The sequence below is a fragment of the Ambystoma mexicanum genome, chromosome 5p, assembly GCF_040938575.1.
Source record: "Ambystoma mexicanum isolate Mex_15411 chromosome 5p, UKY_AmexF1_1, whole genome shotgun sequence".
Classification (NCBI taxonomy): domain Eukaryota; kingdom Metazoa; phylum Chordata; class Amphibia; order Caudata; family Ambystomatidae; genus Ambystoma; species Ambystoma mexicanum.
The window spans coordinates 960,642,044-960,662,390 of NC_090930.1; the positions used below are offsets into that span (position 1 = coordinate 960,642,044).

The window sequence follows — 20,347 nt, forward strand, 5'->3', positions numbered from 1 at the left end:
GGAAAGCAGCTGAAAGACACAAAATGAAGCAGACTCCGCTTCGAGGATGAGAGAGAAGGGGACAGTGACAGTAGCATCAGGGCCTTAGGGTTAGATAAGGTTGACAGGGGAGTGAGGATGATGATGAGGGAGGACACTCTCACTGCCCATGGGAAGCAAGCTCAGATAGAGACATGATATGGGGAGGCAAGGAAGGCATGGGCAGAGGAGAGGGGGACATCGAGGGGTGACTGTCGCATCCAAAGAGTGGATCGCGCAGCACAGACGATACCACTTTGTATGCGCACAGGCTCAGAAACCGGCTAGGATGGAAACTGAAAGAAATGGCAAGGGTGTTCACCGCCACTCAAGACATGGGAAGACAAGGCACAGGGAGACGTGGGAGATATGGAAAGACAAGGCACAGTTCCCATTATTGGAGAAGGGTGGTGGGCGACAACAGTATATTCCATGGCAGCAAATGGACAAAGACAAATTAAGATGCAAACTGCCTTTTGTTGACTGCTGGGGGTGGTAAATGGATTCATGAGTTTGAAAGGCTGACAGCAGGGATGACATTAGCGGTGGGTGACATGAGAAGTTTACTTTCAGCTATTCTTGGGGAAGTAGCAGATGATGTGTGGAAAAGAGCAGGGTGTCCCGGAGTTACTGCACAAAACACAGCACACAATGGCACACCATTCAATAACTGCTGAGTGGCCATATGGCAAGCTCTAATGCTGCAATACTCAGGCACCTCAGATATAAGCGCAATTATGGCACGCAAAATGCGTTAGGATGAAGACCCACTTCAATATATTCAACAAATTCAAGAAAGATGGTGTCTCGAGATGAGACAACTGTGGGACAAAACAGTGGGCTTATATTACCACATATTATGTCCGGGGTTACCCGACCAAGTGAAAAAGCAGTTTAGGAACCTAGTGGGGATGGAGGCTAAGCCATGGTAAGAAATCCAGCTAACCATAGTGCACTACTGTAGATTACTGCAAGAGAGTGTGAGAAAGAAGCGTGAAGAAAGAAAACAGGAAGAAGCAAAATTGTTACAGAAGAAATTATACAATGGAAGGGGCAATTCCGACGAGTGGATAGGGAGTAGTTACGGAGCCTACACATAACAGACAGCAGATAGCAGGGCATTTTGTGCATATATACCAGGGCCAGAGCAGAGTGGACAATGTTTCCCTCACTACAACAGTACAACCATGCAACCATGCAATATAGAGGCATTTGAAGAAGAAAGAGAAAACATATTTCCAAGATCACATAAATTGTGAAGCATGTTTCTGAGAGTAAAAATGCAATTATGAATGCAAATTACAGTAAAAAGTATATTAATGCAGTAATGAATGACATTAAGCTAAACTTAGTGATTAATTATGGGAAAAGTAAGAGTCCCTCTTTTTGACTTTTTCTTTTTTTTTCTGCTGACTTTTGTATTATTTGTGAAGATGCCCTTTACATCATAAAAACCTTGACCATTTTCTACCAAGACTTGACTCTGATCCCTTTGTCTCTCTAAAATCATTCTTTTTTCCTCTAGTTGTTTCTTTTCCCTTTTTTTCCCAGCAGTTGACCTTGCTTTGGATTTTTGTTTCCTCTTTTCCTGAAAAGACCTAATCAGCAGTGATAATGCGTTCCCTATCATTCCATTATCCGTACTGCTTACTGACTGATTACAGATGGTGTTTATTGAAACCAGAGTGATTCCTTTTTGTTCAAATCCCTGCTTTAGTTGCTCAAAGAGCTTTACTAATGATTTTAATACCAAATGTAAAACTCTCAGGGTAGAAGGGCTGGTGTTTTTGGGCTGTTATAAGTGTCATGATCATTGACCTTCAATAGTTCCAAATTAGTAGACTGGCAGAGGCATGAAGCTTGCCCTATCCAACTCCTATTGAGAAATGAACTATTATCTGGCTTCAAAACATGTTTTGAAAGTTCCTTGCTAATGAAAAATGTCCTTCCAAGGCAACAACAACTATCTTATTCTCAACTGCATAATATTCTAGCGTTAAATCATTGGAGATGGTGAGAGTAGCTCTGATTACTTGGCTAAAAGACGATTCCCAAATTCAGTGCTTCTGATTAGCACTCTGCAAAGATAAAATAGGGGTTCTGTTTATTTGACTGAATTTTTATTTTATCTTGGAAGTAATGTGACTTGATATTTCCAGGAGGTATGAATTGTGTATGTGTATTTAGGCTTATGTCTAATCTATTGTGTGTGGGTATGTTGAAAGGTTGAAGTATATAATGTATTATTTAGTAAATTATGTATGAATTACGTGAATTGTATATAGATATACAAAAAAGTTCAATTAACTAAAATGTATAATAAATATTATTATTATTATTATTATTATTATTATTATTATTATTATTAAATAGGGGTTACCCAATGTCATAGTCACAGGGATTCTTTCAAAGGATTTATGAGTCAGTGAATGCTTTTTGAAAATGTTTGTGATTTTCACTTGAGCACAGACTGCAATTTGTGCATTAACAGAAGGAGAGGAACAGCTTAAAACTGGGCTAGTAAGTAGCGGCTCAGCATTAGCATATACAATGTCTTCTTCACAATGTTTCCCCTGACAACTACGTAAGTTGTATCTCGTCATGTTTTACACTTACATTGTTGATAAGTGTATTTAAACAAGCAACACACCAATGAAGAATTGTTCAGTCAGGTTGTGCAGTTCTGTAATAATAACACACCACTCCCCTAACTCCTAATGAAAGCAGCATGGTCAGACTGTTACAGGTACCAACATCTCAATGTATACATCATGGTCGGATAAGTAGGACAACATAACAAGACGTTGTGATACAAAAGGTCTAACCATAATTAAAGGCATTTTTATGAAGGATAATATTATGTTCTTCTAGGAGTACCAAACTAAATGTGAAATTCCCCAACACAAATGTTTAAAATGTCTACAGGTATAGCAAATCATCACAGAGTACATACACAATGGACTTAAGCTCATCTCCCATCAAATTACAGAACTGTTCTGCATCAAAAGCAAACTACCATATTATATTAGTAAAACTGCCTAGAAATAGAGCAAACTGGGAGTCGGTGGGCAGACTCAATACAGATGACCTCTATCTAACAATATAATTAACAACGCAAGCCCTGATATCAGTAAATCTTAGATTATCATTATTCACGACAGACTGTCTCCTCTTCTCTTGTCATACCCTTACCAATATTCCAAAGTAATCCATCTACTTCATCACTCGTAATCAATGTCAAAGCAAGGGGGGAACTGACATAATGAACAGATCTGCCTAGCTATTCCAGGATACTACAATAACATCCACAAACACACTCAATCAAATATGAGAAACAAATATCATTTTATCTCACAACTGATTATAATGGTCAGGATCAATCAGTTCCGAGACCACATCTTGACTTTATATTCATGGCATTATGCTTTGCTCAACGTATAGTTTCATCAGCCTCTTGGTTTGCTAAGTAAGTGTTCTTCAGAAACATATACCAGCCTCTTGGCCTTTTGAGGCAAGTGTTGATCTGAGCCTTTCATTAGCCTCTTTGCTTTGTCAGGGAAGTGTTCCTCAGACACTTTCAAGAGTGCCGCTTAGTTTTGTCAGGAAAGCATTCCACAGAAACGTTTGCAGCCTCTTGTCTTTGTCAAGTCAAGCCTGGCCTAATTCTCAAATCTCCAAACGCACAGTGTTCAACTGTGTTTTCCTGTCTCCAGATAGTCTTGTGCTGGTACACCTGCAGTCTTCCCTTTTCACAGTCTCTGCTCCTTGGTGAGTGCTGCCTTCCAGGGGTACTTCCTAATGGCTGATGACTAACAACTGCCAAATCCTCCTTTTTTTTAGTTTGAGAGTATTTTATTGAAGACTAGTAATACATGGCAATACACCAATAGACATCCTTTACAGAAGTATGGAAATACAATTAAGCATGAAATGGGATGACCAAAAGAATACAAATTGAAAAAGGCATATGAATGAGAAATTATTAGAATAACAATTTTTAAAATGAGAAAACAAAGCCAAAGACAGACAGAAACAAAACACTTCAATTAATGTTTACGAACTAGACATGGAGATGAGGCAATAATTGCCTCTAATCTATGAATATTCCATATATAGTTCAACCAGATTTTACGATTCATATGATCAAGATTTTTCCAATTAACATTTATAGTTTGAATAGCAACAAGGATAAAAACTTTCATCTCTAATGTACCTTGTAGTAAAAGATACATTTCAAATTAAAATCACATATTACCTCATTACGAGTTAGACAGAAAATCAGAGGTAAATCCTCCAAAAAATAGCCCTGAGGAATTACCGTTACTGGCACCTGGTCAGGTGGAATTTCTGCCTGATTACAAGTAGTGGTGGCGGTGTAATTCCCCATTTATTTGGGGTTCATTGGACCCAATGGGGCTTTTTTTGTGGAATTACCATTGGAGTAAATCCACCAGTTCTCCCAATTTATTTGGCCTTGAGTGGGAAGATTTACCTTCAGGGTTTTGCTGGAGGAAAATCCTGCACTCAAAACAAAAACTCATAATTTGATGCAGTGGTAAAATTTGTGGTAACTCAGTTACCACCAATTTTACCACTTACTGCCTAACTCGTAATGAGGCCCATTATTTTGAAAATATGTTTCAAAGCATCGCCATCATTTTTCCACAATTTTTTAACACATTTACAGTCAATAAACATATGTTTGAATGAACCTTCTGCATCTACACAACTACGGCATCTATCGTTTTGTGCAATCTTACATTTGAATAGTTTGGACAGAGTAATAAAAGCTCTATGATGAAAAAAGTGTAAGGTTTGAGTCATGTCCATGAAATTCTTTGCCAAACCAAAGGGCAACAATTGTCTTAATTGGTTAAGGCACAATCCTGCCTACATCCCCTTTTTAAAGACCACTGGTTGGCTTCCCATGTGTGTAGAGATTTCCTCCATGTGATTGGATTTGAGACCCTTGTTCCCAGCATACCTCAGTTGTTTTCCCCTGGCACATTCACAGCGACCATTTTGAAAGCAGGCCTGGCTCCAGCAGGGGAGCCTGGGGGGCCAGGCCCCCCCAAGGTCATCCCCAGCCCCCCCCCCTAGAAAGGAGGCATTGCAAGTGTGACCTGAAGAAGTGGAGGCATTGGGAGTCATTGGGGCTGGGAGGGCGGAATTTCACTCTAAACATGCAGCAATGCAGAGTGATTAGCATTCTAATGGGCTGCACTGAAGGAGGCCTGGACAGGATTTGTTTGCATGTCCTGGACAATGATCTATGCCGTACAGCCATGAAAGCACAAATGACCAGGGAAATGAAGGGCCATTCACACCTCTAAGTGAGGTGGCACTTACTCGAGAAGGCTGCATACAAATATTTTCTCAAGCAAAGTTGGTTTCTGTATTTTAAAGTATGTTTATTTTTTGTTGGAAAAGAGCATTTTTTCACATCATGCTTAATAAAATGGTTAACTATGTAAAACCATAAATGGCAGGTGATGTTGATTGTACACAGGTTTCTGCAGAAGGTGCATCAACTGACTGGGGACCCTTACAAATATATTCTGCTGCATTAACTACTTGAGTATAAGCGAAAAAATAAGGTTCGTAGTAACAAAAATGTAATTCTGGAGGGCAGAGCACTATAGTGAAAAAGTGATGGATACAAGGCTTTGAATTAAACATTACCACTATCATTTCTTTGCACAACATTTCATGCTATAATTCTATAATATGACATCAATGTTCCCTCTAATTTTTTTGGGCTGTGTGCGCCAAAGAATAGTTGTGTGCGGGCTGTTTTTCAGTCATGTGCGCAACTGAGTGATGCGCTGTCAGACCGGGGGTGGTCGCGGCGGCACAGCGGCACGGCGGCGGTGCAGCTCCCCACCAGTGAGCAAGGCTTAGTGATCCGATTCCACAGTGTGCAAGCGAGGAATGCGAATTTGCGGCACAAGCTCTACTTCAAGGGACATTTGGGTGCTCTATTCTCCTCCCAAGACTTTAGCTCTTCTGAAATTGTGTCCTTTTACATCTCTAAACATTAGCAAGATCTTTTGTTTTATGATAGGTTGGTAGAAGAACAGAGGGGTTCTTGTCGTGGAACACAGATTCTGCCTCACAAATTAATATTAGCACAGCATTAGCTTCTCCATTCTTAGTTCACGAAATGTATGGAATATAAAGGAAATGCTTTCTCTTGGTTTAATGAAATAAACAGTACATGAAAATGATTAATGACAAAGACGACTTAATAGAAGGCGGGGTATGAATGGACATTGGACAGTTAAATAAAAAGCACTGAATCATGTAATCATGTAATCTCAGATGATTGTCCTGGAAGTTAACCCGACAGTCTCAGAAAGTCTGCCAAGAAAAGGGTGACTATAATGTGACTGCCAGTGTTTAAGCATAAGGTCTGTTGTAACTTTTAGATCATGTTATCTCCATATGTGTAGCAGTGGAGAAAAGAGGTGTTCATTCTACAATACTCTGCCCATACGAGGCCCACTGTGTATTTATTTGCAACTGGATTTAATTCTACAGGGTTTTTACTTGTTGCACCATGGAGTACTGACCCTCCACACACCAGGTCGGGTGGAGAACAATCGTGTGGCAAGCACGGGATGGCTCTATCTCTTCTACACGTATCCCCAATTCAACATATTGAGGGTTCATGTGTCTGTTACATTACAACACTCCAGACAATGCCTCTACAGCCAACTTACACATCAACACCTGTCCCTGGCCTCTTTCGGGATACCAATGCCCCTATGCTCTCGACAAAGACACTGTGGGGTGCTTCCGAACTGCACACAGCAACAAAGGCTAGCTATGATCCGGGGTCAGACTGGGCCATGTAATTGTCTCAGGCACCAAAGAAAAAGTGTCCCACACTTGCAAATGGCTTTTCATTCCTTTTGTGATACTGTTTGAGTAGTACCCAGTGGAGCTTTTTGATAAAGTGACGTGCAAATTGTACATTTTAAAGAATATTTATTCAGCAACACTGGTCAAAACTACTAGTCGCAGAGTAAATTAACTCATCAAACTGGCCCACATGGGCCAATAAGGGTCCCACTTTGGCCAAAAAAACGGGCCCACACCAGCATTTTGTGTTTTTGGTTGGCCCTGGGCCTATTGTCCTACAGGCCAGTCCCAGCCTGCTCCCAGCTCGACTGACTTTTCAGTACTGACACACTTTTTCCCTAATTTTTTTCCCAAACAGTTGGGAGCAAAGAGACAGCATACGCAGGAGCGTCATCGAGGTCAGAGGGCACAGATAAAAGGCACAGGCTATGTTATGTTGTGTTACTCGGTCCCGCACCGCGTCCTGTCGCCACTTGTGTGGCCTCTCAGCGCTATGATGGGGGACATGACATGCACGCATTTGGAGGTCGCTGAATATTCTGTCACTCGAGGCCCCACTTTCAACCTGCTTTTTAAAACTGTCCAACAGCCCCCAACCCTAAAACTTCTGAGGCCGGCTTCGCCCCTGCTCCTGCGTGAACCCTGCCACTGGCAACTTCAGAGCTGTCGGAAAGGGGTACAGGGGGGCACCTGCAGCAGGGGAGCTATAGGAAATGGGTGCAGGGGACGCCTGCAGCAGGGGAGCTATAGGAAAGAGGTTCGGGGGGCGCCTTCAGCAGGCCCCATAGGACGCTTCTGAGGGAGGCCTTCTCGAATCCTGCCACTTCAGTCAAAAACACACCTATTCTGTAGGGGCTCCCCCTGATGAACATCCCCCCACACCCCCTCAGGCTCCAACACCCCCAAGCCCTGGTGTATCCCAAAAATATAATGAACACCCCTTCCCCCTCAAGCTCTAGTGCCCCGATACGCTAGTGTATCCTCAAACCCCCATGAGAGCCCCTTAACCCTCAAGCTCTAACACCCTGACCCCTACACCCTAGGATATCCCCAAACCCTGATAAGCGCCCCTTCCCCCTCAAACTGGAACACCCCTAAACACTAGAGTATCCCCAAACACTGTCTGTTGACTGAGTATCATCCTGCGTTTCCCAATTCTCCCCTCCCACTAACCTCACCTTAGAAGAACCCCCTAATTCCAAACCTGCCAGAGTGCCTGGAGACCGTACGAATGGCAGCGGAGCGCTGTATACAGCCCCACAGAAAATCTGCTGGCTAAGACCATGCCACGACATCTGCACAAGTCTGGGGTTAGGCGCCTGTGCACTTGACCCCTCCAGTGAATGCTGGCCCTCTTGACTGTAGCAAAATTCAGGGGCTCTGTGCACAACCAAGCTACTCACACACGTGACTTTTTCTTTCTTTCACCAATGCTTCAGGGCTGTGGACCCCTGAGCTGCTCGGGGCTGGCCCTCTTGACTACAGCAAAAGAAACTCTGCTGCAAGACCAGGGGCTCTGTGTGTAAACAAGCTGATTCGCACACTAAACTTTTTCTTTCTTTTACCAATAAATCAGGGGATAGCGCGAACGCAGTCCCCCACTACCAGAAATAATGCAGTCGAGTATCCCGCATTTGGGGCCATCGCAGGGGTTAGCAAATCCGGTGTGAAATGGATGAGCCTCACCCTGGGAGATCTGCCTTGGTGATCACAGATGCTCCCCTGCCAGGTAAGTATGAGTTGCAAGCAAGAGGGCAGGGGTTTGGCCTGTTCTGGAAGCCCCGCTAAGCGAGGGTGAGAAGGCAGGCCCTGACCCAGCCCTAGCCCTCCTGCAAGCCCTGAGCACCTGCAGAGCTGCCTGTCCCACGTGCAGGGGGAAGCTCTGGCAGGCAGAGCCCAGCAGAAGGGGCACATCGTAGCACAGTTCCTTATCAGGCCCTGCTCTGCCCGTGATTTGCATAAATTCAGGCCTGGCTGCCAGCCAGCAGGCCCAGTCGGATAGCGAGCAGGCCCGGTGCAGTGTGCCCACTGGCCTGTCGGCCCCAGGCGGGCCCAGGGCCCTCCTGAGCCGACAGGTCACCCCGATAACAAGAGCATGTTAGGTGGGGTGCCCCCCAGCAGGACACGGCAACGCCGTGAAGGCAAGGCCTGATCGGTGCTCGGACGGGGCCGGCAGCAGCCGGTAGCCAGTCCCCCCCCATAAATCCCTAGGAGCTGCTGGCCGGGCCTTCTTCAGGTTGGAGGGCCTGGGCGCGAAAACAGAGCCCGGGCAGGGTGGTTTCAAGAACTACCGGGGCACCTGATAGCATGGGGCGCACATTGGGGGGGGGCTGGGTGACATCCATGGGGAAACAGAATCACCATCACCAGAGCGGTTTTTGCCAAACCCATTCCTGCTGACTGTGGCCTGGGTGGGAAGTGGGCACCACTGCCTGGCCGTTGGCGGCCGCTCCGACTCGTCGCCTTGCCTGATGCCTGGTGGTCCTCCTCAGTGTGGCTGTCCATTGTGTGGGCACTGGGCTCTGGGCTGGTGGCCTCCAAGTTGTTTGGTGAGGTCCACTGGTGTGCTGCACTGCAGTGTGGGGCTCAGCTGAGCTCTTTTGCCTGGTGGCTCTCTCGCAGTCTCTCTGTGCCCACCACTGCCCGATGTCACATGTGCTGCGCTTTGGTGTGGTGTGACTGTGCGGCGTGCACCCCAATAAATCATGCTCAGCCAGGGCCAGGGTGGGTCAGAGGCCCAATAGCATAGTCAGTCACGTGCGTCACGTTATGCCGTGATGGACCTGGCGGCACAGAGTCTATTGGGCAGGCATGAATTTTCATTGGCTTGTTCTTCCGTGGCGGCCTCCCAGTCCCCCAGGCACAAGTGGAAGTTGCTTTGAACTTTGCAAAGAAGTGCAACAACAAATTTGTTGTTACTTCCAAGTTGAAGCAACTAGTGTGAAATGTCACTGGGCCCCAGCTCAGCCCTGCAGGCAGGCTGCCCCGCCAGGGTCAGGACTCGGAGGGAGGCGGCAGGTGTTACAATTGCTTTAGTGTTGCAATTGCTTCAGCCGCCTCCCTCCACAGATCAAAGTAACGTTCAACTCGGCCGTTGCCGGCCCGAGAAGAGCGCGGGCCGAGCACCACACGGCACAGGCCCCCTGCAGTGGCGGCACGCCCACCATGATGAATGATCCTGCTTGCTGCATAAATTATAATGCATGCATGATGCAATCATCAAAGCAAGGTAACAACATCTATTGTTACCTTGCTATGATGATGAATTGTGTGCAGAGTGAAGTCTGCAGACAGTGCCGCCGGTGCCTCCTGGCTCCTGCCCTAAGCCCAGCCCAGCCCAGCCACAGGCGGCCCAGCCCCACCCAGGAGTCTGACTTGACGTCCCGGCCGCGGGCTGAAAATAAATAAATAAATAAATTCACCCCATGAGTCTGACTTGACTTCCCGGCCGCGGGCTGAAAATAAATAAATAAATAAATACATTTCACAAAATGATGATTGGAGCAAGTGCGCGGCAAAATAAGCACTATGCGCGGCTCACAATCAAAAGGTGCGCGGCCGGACAGGTGCGCACCTTACAGGCAACATTGCCTGCCATTACAGAAGGGGACAAGCCATAGGCAAATGACTCTTGGTCCTATCACCAAAAGGTGCAGATTAGTATCAGTTGTTAGTCCATGTACCCTCTGCACTGGAACACAAGCAACCACAGGCAGTGGTTGGCCTTGTGGTCTAGCAATCTATCAGTTTAGGCAGAGCTGCTCATATTTATGGCAGGGCCAAGGCTGATTCGCAGACAATGTTATGGAAGGCTGACCAGAGCAATGGCAGTTGTTATGATTGATTCAGAGACAAACATGCATCCTTTTTTAGTTTTGCCTACTAGGTGTAAATCAGAACTCTTGCAGTGGAACGCAGATAGGATGGAGATAGGATGTGAGGAGAAGCACACATCCTATGGGCGTGTTTGGTCATTTACCCACCCAATGACTAGCAATGGCTATGTGAATGCCTATGGCATTACTACCAACTACCTGCCCCTCACGGCCAAAACATACCCTTTGGGAACTCTCTTTGCAAGTTCTATCACAAACTAACACCAATCTTTGTGCTTTATAGGACCTGCCAGTGTTATATCTAGCATTCTTTTGAGTGTTTAATTACTTAATTGCCTTTGTAAATGTACTCCTGGTGTGATAAAAATCTCTTAATGTATGTCTTCAGCCAGTTGATTTTATAAACAACTAGCAAATGGTGCCCGTACTTTGCACAGGTTCTGTAGACTGACATGATAATACTGTCATCAATTGTTACCAATCGCGGAGCAGACGTGGAGGGGAGCAGCATAATGGGACCTTCTGTGTGCTCTCCCGACCTGTCGCCTCACCCTGGCGCGGTGCAGTATGTTGCAGTGCATTGTGGTGCAGATAGTTCAGAAATGGAGAGTCCTAGGGCCTTGAAACGTGGGTTTTGAGCCAGAACAAAATCTTGTTCCTGGCATTGAGACGGTTAAAATTAGCTCTTAGGTCCTTCTATGACCACATTGATGTTTTGCACGTTCCAATGCGTATATCTCGGAAACGGTGCATCCTAGGGCCAGGAAACGTGGTTGACTTTGAACTTCTGTTCCTCCCGTACAGACATTTGAAATTAGCTCTACCTAGTCCTTCTACGACCACCATGATGTTTCGCCGCTTCCAACCAAGAGTCTCACATGTGCAGAGGCTTAAATCCAGGGAATGGAGTTTGGTGTCCACATGTAATGTAGCCAGTGACATCCTGAGAGTCCTAACAGGTAACTGTGCAAAATATGGTGCAGATTGGCTGAACGGTGTGGAATTGTATGAGGAACAAATAAAAAAACAAACAGATTTTCCATTTTATATGTATATAAAGATATCTGTGTCAATGCCTCTGTCCCTTGCACTAGAATCCTGTCTAAAACAAACATTTGCAAAGCCAACAGTTGTGGCTTGCATATAGGTATTAGACAGACATTTGCCAGGCAATGACATCATATGCCCAGGTGCTCATAAAGTTTCCCAGCTGTTACCATATTATGGCCAGGTGTTACCCTTATGGCAGTGACTAGAAATTACCTATCCATGCCTAATCAAAACCCCAAGCTGTTGTCTTTGCCAATGCGTTTTGGTTTCAGTTAGTCTCCGTAAGTAAAAGTGTGTATGCCCGTATGTGGGTGGCTTGTCTGCTATGCCTAGGGAAACAAGCTGCACCTCACTGAGTTGATCCAACAAGGCCCTACCTGAAAATGACAAGAATAGGATGTCAAGTATGGACCACATTCAGATCTTCTTCTCAAGCGTGCTTACCAGTGGGGTTCCGACCTATGTAGAATGCATCTTTTTCTGTGTGGAAGAGTTGCCTGAACAGCCAGGACTTTTCGTGATACAAACTGATAAGTACTGAATTGATAACCTCATACTGTTTGAGTAACTTAAAAGTGTATGTATGCAAACAAAATATATCATGTGTATTGTGGGTGTGGGAAAGTATAATAAAAATCATGCATGCTGGGTTGTTTAGGCAGTGCTGGAAATAGAAATTGTTTGCTGTGGGACTCCTTCAGTGATTGTGGGAGGGTGATGGGAGGATTGCTCCGAACCCCCACTAAACCTTTGCCTCTCAGAAAATTAATCATGAACACTTGGAAAATAACACAAGAGCGAGGGCATTTCCTATAATGTTGCTGGCAAAATATAAAATATGAACTTCTTTTAAAACAAAAATACAGTATTTAAATGTTTCCTGAAAAGTGCAATCAGAGGAGGATTTCACATATGGACGAGGGACAACTGGCCATGCCCCTTCTCCCTGCTCTGTCTCTCTCCCCTCAAACACAGTCAGTGCTGCAAAGGTCCTCCCAGTGAGGTCCTATCTTTTTAATGTGTCTCAGAGGCAGATTATTTACAACCGGAAGTGATTAGAGATGGAAAAAGGTAACTGGCAGTGACCATGGCTGTGGCACCTTTTTCTTGAAATTATATAAGGTGTGATTGTTGGGTGATTAGAAATTACAGTGATATAGAACAAACTGTGTGAAACAATGACCTTGTATGAGATATTTTGTAAATTCTCATTCATTTCTATGCTGGAGCTTGTAGGCTTCCATTCTGGATGAGCAACATAAAGCTATGTCAAGGGGGTCATTTTCCAAGTCAAGATATTGATATTGATATTTTATTTCTATCGCGCTCGTACACAAGTGTTTCAGAGCGCGACAAGGCAAGGGAGGGGAACAGAGGAGTACAAAACAGCGATCTTACTAGGCCCAGTGACATTGAGAACGCGCAAGTGCATGGGAGAGGGGGAGGGGAAAAGTGCATGGAAGGGGGGAGAAGTGGAAAGTGCGAAGCAGAGGAGAAACAGATAAATAACAATACATAAATAATAAAGGCAACAAACAGTGGTAGTGCAGCCAGCAATTTGCAAGTGCCACGTTTAAGTTTAAAGCAGCAGACAGGGTAGGTCTGATGAGTGCAGGTAGAAAAGGTGGGGGGCTGTATGGGTACAGATACAGACCCCAGTGCAAGGGGTGGCCTGGAGGCAGTGCGGGAGGGTGGCAGGGTGAGCAGGTACCTGGGCCTGGAGGACAGAGGGTGGCCAGGTGCACGGTGCCAAGAGAGAACAAATCAGCAGGGGACAGGGGGAGCGAAAGCAGAAGAAAAGAGGAAGGTCTTGAGGTGCTTCCGGAACCAGAGATGGTTCTCCTCAAGTTTTAGAGTGGCAGGGAGGCTGTTCCAGAGGGAGGCCCCAGCCGAAGACAGAGATCTACCCCCAGCTCGTTTCTTTGAAAAATGACTGACCCTGAGGGAGTTTGAGGTAGAGGAGTGAAGAGCTCGAGAGGGGAGGTATTTGTGGAGGGATAGCTGAGGTATTTTGGACCCAGGCCCCAGAAAGCCTTGTGGACAATGCAGACCGTTTTTGAATTTAATCCTTGCATCCACTGGGAGCCAATGGAGAGATTTCAGAGCTGGAGAGATACGATCCCAGGGCTTGAGGCCAAGGACAAGTCTTGCAGTCCTGTTCTGGATTAGTTGCAGAGGGCGGAGAGTAGAGGCAGATAGATTTAGAAAGAGGCTGTTACAATAGTCCAAGATAGTGCAAACCATAGCTTGGGATCCCATGAGCTTCTGGGGGAAGGAGAGCAAAGGCAGAGTACCTCTGAGGAGGTGCAATAGGAAATTTGACTTTTTAGAGACCTCAGAGATGTGGGCGGAGAAGGAAAGGGTGGAGTCAAAGATGACCCGAGGTTTTTAGCCTCACAGGTGGGTTAGGAGGAGGGCCAAGGGAAGCCGGCCAGTGAGTGAGGGGAAAGGATGGCGAAGGTGTGCCGATGAGGAGGATCTCCATCTTGCTGGCATTCAGACAAAGATCATTGGCGGCACATCAATCTTGAACGGCAGTTAGGCAATCACAGATGAGAGAGGGCGAGGAGGTGGCAGAGGGCAGGCTGAAAATGAGTTGAGTGTCATCAGTATACTGGAGGAGTGGGTGGGTTGTCTTTCACAACAAGGTGGTGGAACCACAAGCACCTCCTCCGAGGCCTACTGGCAGTAGCCACAGTGTTCAGGGAGGCATTGTTGAGAGCACAACTTCTGAGATGGAACAAACACTGGTGTCTTGCTCCTCAGCCCTCGCAGAGGAGGACGCATCACCCTTGATTCTCCCCAGCCAGGCCAAGAAAGACCTGGTGAGGGTTTTTGGGGGTAGTTGGGAGTGGAGGTAAATGGGATTGGTGGTCAGGGCGAGATGATGGAAGGTGACTGGAGGGTGAAAGGTGAAGGAGAAGTGGATGTAATAGAAAGGGGGAACAGATGGGAAGGGAATATAGGTAGTTTGATGTTGCAACACCATTTTCCTTGATTCTCTTTTGCTTTGTACTGTATTTTATTGAGCTGTGCAAATGCATTTCTCTGGATCTGGGAAGACATTTGTTTACTGAATCACTGATCTGGGAAATCTGTATTAATGTCAGCACTTTGTTTAGGGTACTCCATCACCTACACCCAATGGAAATTGGGCCCCCCTGATCACAACTCTGGCCCACCCAAATGCAAATTCCTGGAGCCGGGCCTGTTTGAAAGACTTTATTGAAGTAATGTGGAGCATTGAAGTGTGATCAAGATACAAGCAATCCAGTTTTTCAATTAGGGAGGTAATGAGATAACTTTTCCTTCTGGTAAAACGAGGCATTCATAACAAAATACAAATCCATGATGATGAGGAGTGTTAAAGAATGCTTCTTGTATGAGCTCTGTGATAATAACTAAAGTATTTTTGCACATGATGGTACTTGGTCAGTCATGTTATATTTAGAAATCCCTGCAATAAGATTTAGATGAAAAGAATGTTCTGGATTCACAAGTAATCTGTCTCATGACACAGTACTCTTGAAGTCAAAAGTCCTTGAAGAAGATGTCTACTAATCCTGCAGAAATAAATCATTGAGGAAGTGCTTAATTAGGAAACGTCTACATTTCCATATGAGCAATCCACATTCCGGGGAAAGGAGAGTGTTCTCATTCATGACATTCTCGAGGACCTCCACTTTGCCATCAACTAGAATTACTGTTGGCATACGTGCTTTTATTTTAACAAATGTTCCTGGCTTCCTGAAAAGGTTAGCTAGGATTTTTCTGTTTGCATTTATATGAGTTTCATACGCTCTGCCTGCAGTTGTGATTATTGGTGACAGCTTAAATCAGATCCCGTGCTACATCACTTTTGGTGTTACGAAGATATTACGAAATGTAGAAGAAACAACTGAGGCTCACTGGGCTCCACGTGACACAGTGTCATAGGAATAGGAACAGCATCCTATTACCATCTTTCCGCTGTCAGTCACACGCGAATACTGCAATTTCAGCACTATAATCTGACCTTGTTAACAAACTACGGCGTGTTCAACGATGCCAGGAGCGAAATATTGCTAACGATGACAAAGGATTAAAGTATGATTAAAATTGATATTCCCAGTGACTTACTGCAATACCTACAGCCAGCTTTCAATCACACATTCCAGTACTGGTGTCTGCCTTGCTGAGCTCCAAATGCGAGTGTGACTGAGACAGGAACTGAAATGAAAAACATGCATGAAGTGCAGGGACACGCACAGAAGCAACCCAGGCACACAGAGACACACATGTAAACACGCGTGTACACTGACAGCACCAACTGCAACACACACACAGACACACACGCGCAGATCATCAGCGTTCTCAGTTGCAAGTCAAAGTTCATCACTGCTTCTTCCCTTCTCTTCTTGCAGCGCTGGCTCTCTGAATGGAACATGCAGGTGCTTGGTCGTGCATGACATCACAGTTTCTGAACTGCTGTGGGCAATGCGAGTGGGGCTGGATTCTGAACCAGGCGCTAAATGGCATGCTTCACTGTGCCTTTCTCTGACGCCCAGGCACGACGCTTATTCTGAAGTGGGCCTGGGTGTCAATGCAGTGCAGGACAGTGCACTGTCTGCAATCCGCCTGTTTTTATAGATAACGGGCGGATTGCAATCTTGGCAGCAGTTTCATAAATAGCGAGTTCATTGCAATGTAACTAAACTGCTGCCGAGAACATGGCACAAAAGAGGAAATATGTATTTGTGATTATGTAGTTTGCCAAGCAAATAACATCTTCATAAATACAATCTGTGATTAAACACAAAAGAAGGGGCACACAAATGAAGGGTTTTGTGTGCAAGTTTAAGCAGCATTTATTTAGGTGGGAAATGTCTTTGAAAAGGAGCTCAGAGCACATTAGATCAAAGCCCCCAGCTTCGCCGAGAGGTCACTCTGCAAAGCTGGGAGCTTGCTTGTCAGGGCAGGCATGTGGCAGACTTATCAGTTACCACGGCTATCCGTGGCACTCCCCCTCAACAGCGACACCAAAGCGGTACTGTACATGGGCGCCACCTTTTTGCATTTGCAAAAGTGGAGGAGTGCCACAAGAATCGGCATGTAAAATGACCAATAACGAAAGTGCTGGTTGTTAGGTTGGTTTTTCGCTCTTCCTAGCAACCGGTGCACATTTTCCAAAAGTGGCGCATTCATTCTGACTTCAGCAGGGCTCAAGTCGAGGGTACACGTGGGTGGGTGGTGTCCACTCACTTTTTTAAGAGGGTGGACACTGTCCCCCTGCTTATTTTAGAGGATGTGTGTGAATTGAAAGACATTGGCTGTCATGTGTATTTTCAATTTACGTCGCCAGGTTCAGAGGCTGACACTTCATTAATGTACAATATAACCTCATGAGAAATGGCAGACAACTAAAGTTGAAATGCCACATTTCAGGACTGCATATTTCAGGGAAAACATTGGTAATGATTGATGATGATGGAGTTTAAAACATGCACGCTTTTTACTGTTTTCAAAACACTATAAGAAGAAAATATCCTCTCTTGGTTTTTTGTGTGTCTTGATTTTATGAAAGGCAAATGTCATTCGTCCCGTGCAATTTTTATGGTTATGCAAAGACAATTGAATGAAATGTGCATATTTCACCTTGATATGCAAATTTCTGGTCACATCACATCCCATTCCTGTTAATGAGTGCCCCCACTTTTTTTTAGCACTTGCTCCCTGGACTTCGGAACAATGCATCAACTTCAGAATTGGTGTTAAGTACCGAAAATGTCGGAAATGCTTTCTATGGCATTTTCTGTACTTAACACCATGTTCAGAATCGGGCCCTGAGTGTATGAGCAGAGCCATTTGTGGTACACTGCGTGGCCGAGCCGCATCATGTCTCCAGGAATCTATATGATCACTGCACTGCCCGTAATTCCGCTGATGAAAATGCTGACGACCATTGCGGCACAGCGCAGTGATCAGATAAATCTGATCACTGTGGCCCGTGTAAGGAACTCATGGTGGCAACAGTAAAGACAGACACACGTGATCACAGTTCAAGGGTGTTTATTGAACCTTATAATGGGTGAAATAAATGCCTAATCTAAACCTAAATCTAAGATGGGAGAAAGCTACGACCACTAAATAATAATAAGGCAATCCTAGTGGCGTCTTGTCAAAATATAAGGGCCGATACTAAAAAAAAGATTGCCAATCCTCACTACTAAATTACAAAAAGGAGTGTGGGATAATGTTCACCAGAAAAGAAAGAAGTGTTCACAAAATGATAAATCAGGATGTTTTGGCTGGGTTTCCCTTCCCCACGTTTTAAGCATGGGACAAGGTGGGACTTCTGAGAACAGCACACTCCTGGGCTTATAGCTCCAGTTCAATGATATCAAAGACTTCAGAGGCTAAGTCTCTTTCCTGCAAAGGTCTCTTGCCTTGGAAGGTCTGCTGATTCAAAGTAATAAACACACAAATACAGATTCTTCTTTGGGCGATTGGTTCACCCCTAGGATCTCCCTCTGCCAGGCTCAGATCCCCCTTACATCTCGGGCCTCCCTCTGTCAGGTTCACTACAGCCTTTCTTTAACACAGTTCATGTATGCATAATACAGTTCATGTATTGCTCACTTTCATCAGAAAGTGGGATTTCCTTCTCCTAGCCTTCTTTCGGCATCCCTCTGTCGGGTTCACACCTGCCAATTATCACAATTCACAATCGTAGTGGAAAGCAGGATTCCCTCCCCCTAGATTTTCTCTGGCAATGGGTCAGAGTCTTTTGATTGTACAAGGGATTTGACGTGACCCTTGTAGGATGCCTCACGCTCCCCTTTCCTAGTGCCTTCTGGTTCTTGTAGTTTCAAAACATGTTCCGGTCAGAGTCTTTCAAATGAGTGCCCTCGTGGCACCAGTCCCCTCTGCACCAGCACCTCAACTGGGCTTTCTTTTAAAGTTCAAACATACACACAAGTTCTTCTTGTTAATTCCTTGTGTTCATAAATGTTGCCACTTGCAACCTTGGTCTCAACACAGTTCGGTTTTCTATCAGTTTCCTCCGACTCGCCGGCTGTGCTGAACCCGTTGGCTTCATACTTCTCTGGAGTCAAGGATAGTACTATGGTAGCCAGCTTGCCTCTCTGGCTGCTTTATCAATGCAGGAGGACCCTGTGTACCACTGACATCTGCTGCTCTGCATGCCAGCTGTAACTCCCGGTTTTATGATTTCCCTTTCTGAGGCTTTGCGGGTTTTAGTTGAAAAGGGCATGGGCAATTCCCCCTCTGTCGTCCTTCGAGATCTCGCCACTTTTCTCCTCCCTTTGTACTGCCAGGTGGTTTAGCTGTCTCCTTGTGCGTTCGGCCTTGCTCGAAGTGTGCTTTCATGCTCCGCTTTTATCCCTGTGTGGAATGTAAAGGGCTGTCAGGTGTGCTTGATTATTGATAATTGCCTCACTCTGCCTGATCCGTGTGTTGGGTCATGTCAGTAAATGGCTCTGGTGTTAGTCCGTTGTCTGTTACAGTTTAAGGAAGTGTTCGTGTAGGAAAGGGGAAAGGTGTTACAAGGAAGAGGATACTGCGTCTGAACCCTCAGTGTACCACGTTCACTGCCCAAAGACCTCTCGCCCATGTGATCCCCCCCACTGGTCCACCCACAGGAACGGGATCCAATAGCAATGGCTGTGTCCTGGCCACCTTGATGACAGATCTCCGGAGACTAGCGGGTTTGACACCTTAAGGTGTCTCACACCCACATCCCCCTACCTCACTCCCCCTGGCCACTTACCTTAATGGTGGCACACACAGAAGTGTGCTTCTGACTTCCCTTGATCCCTTACGTGGGTCAGCGATCGCGCTGCAGGATCCTTTTTTTCTTACTTTTTTCTTTCTTAAAACGTTCTTGGCCCCCGCTCTTCATTTAACGGAAGCCCCGCAACCCCGGACTACCATTACCATGACTAAGAGGAGCAGGCGACACCCCATAATCCTTGCTTCCCTTAGTCACAGTAATAGGGGTTGGCATTTTTCTTACTGCGCGAATGCACAGTTTCGTACCAGGCGACATGGTGTTATCACAGTAATGGTACGGTTCAGTTTCCAGCACAGTAGTGGGTTTGCTGTGAAAGATTGGCTGCAAAAGCAGTGTTGGGTAGGTCACACCCAAACCTTCACAGTCATACCTTTGTTCTTAAATTCCAAAAGTGTTAACTTATATAGTTATATAGCTGTACATAGTTTTCTGTTCACTCTAATGAACACTGGCCCCTTCTGCTTTTTCTATGTTAATCTAGGAAGTTGGGTATCAAGCATATGTTCTCCGCTCCAGTACTTTAGCGCCCTCTGATCCTGTGACACTTCATGAACCATGAAGTGCCCCTTTATATTTAGATTTGCAAGCGCTGATGGAGGAGGGGTCTGAATCAGAAGACTCTGCTGAGTCAACAGTAGGGTCATATTTCTTCTTATCTCTGAATCTGCCTTTTTATTGGACATTAGCACCCCAGGGTGGTAGGCGCTGCCAATCAGGCTCCGCTCAGGCCTTTAACTCAGGCCCCATTAGTTTGACTTCCCATAGCATCCTCTTCTACTCCAGGGAG

The 20,347-nt window shown here is 45.5% G+C and overlaps 1 non-coding gene across 1 annotated transcript; it reads right to left on the reverse strand.

The window, feature by feature from the left end:
- Positions 1–8,455: 8,455 nt before the first annotated feature.
- LOC138481805 (U1 spliceosomal RNA) lies at positions 8,456–8,619 on the reverse strand. The gene has a single exon (XR_011274417.1). It is a non-coding gene; the product is annotated as a U1 spliceosomal RNA (small nuclear RNA).
- Between the last annotated feature and the right edge of the window lie 11,728 nt (positions 8,620–20,347).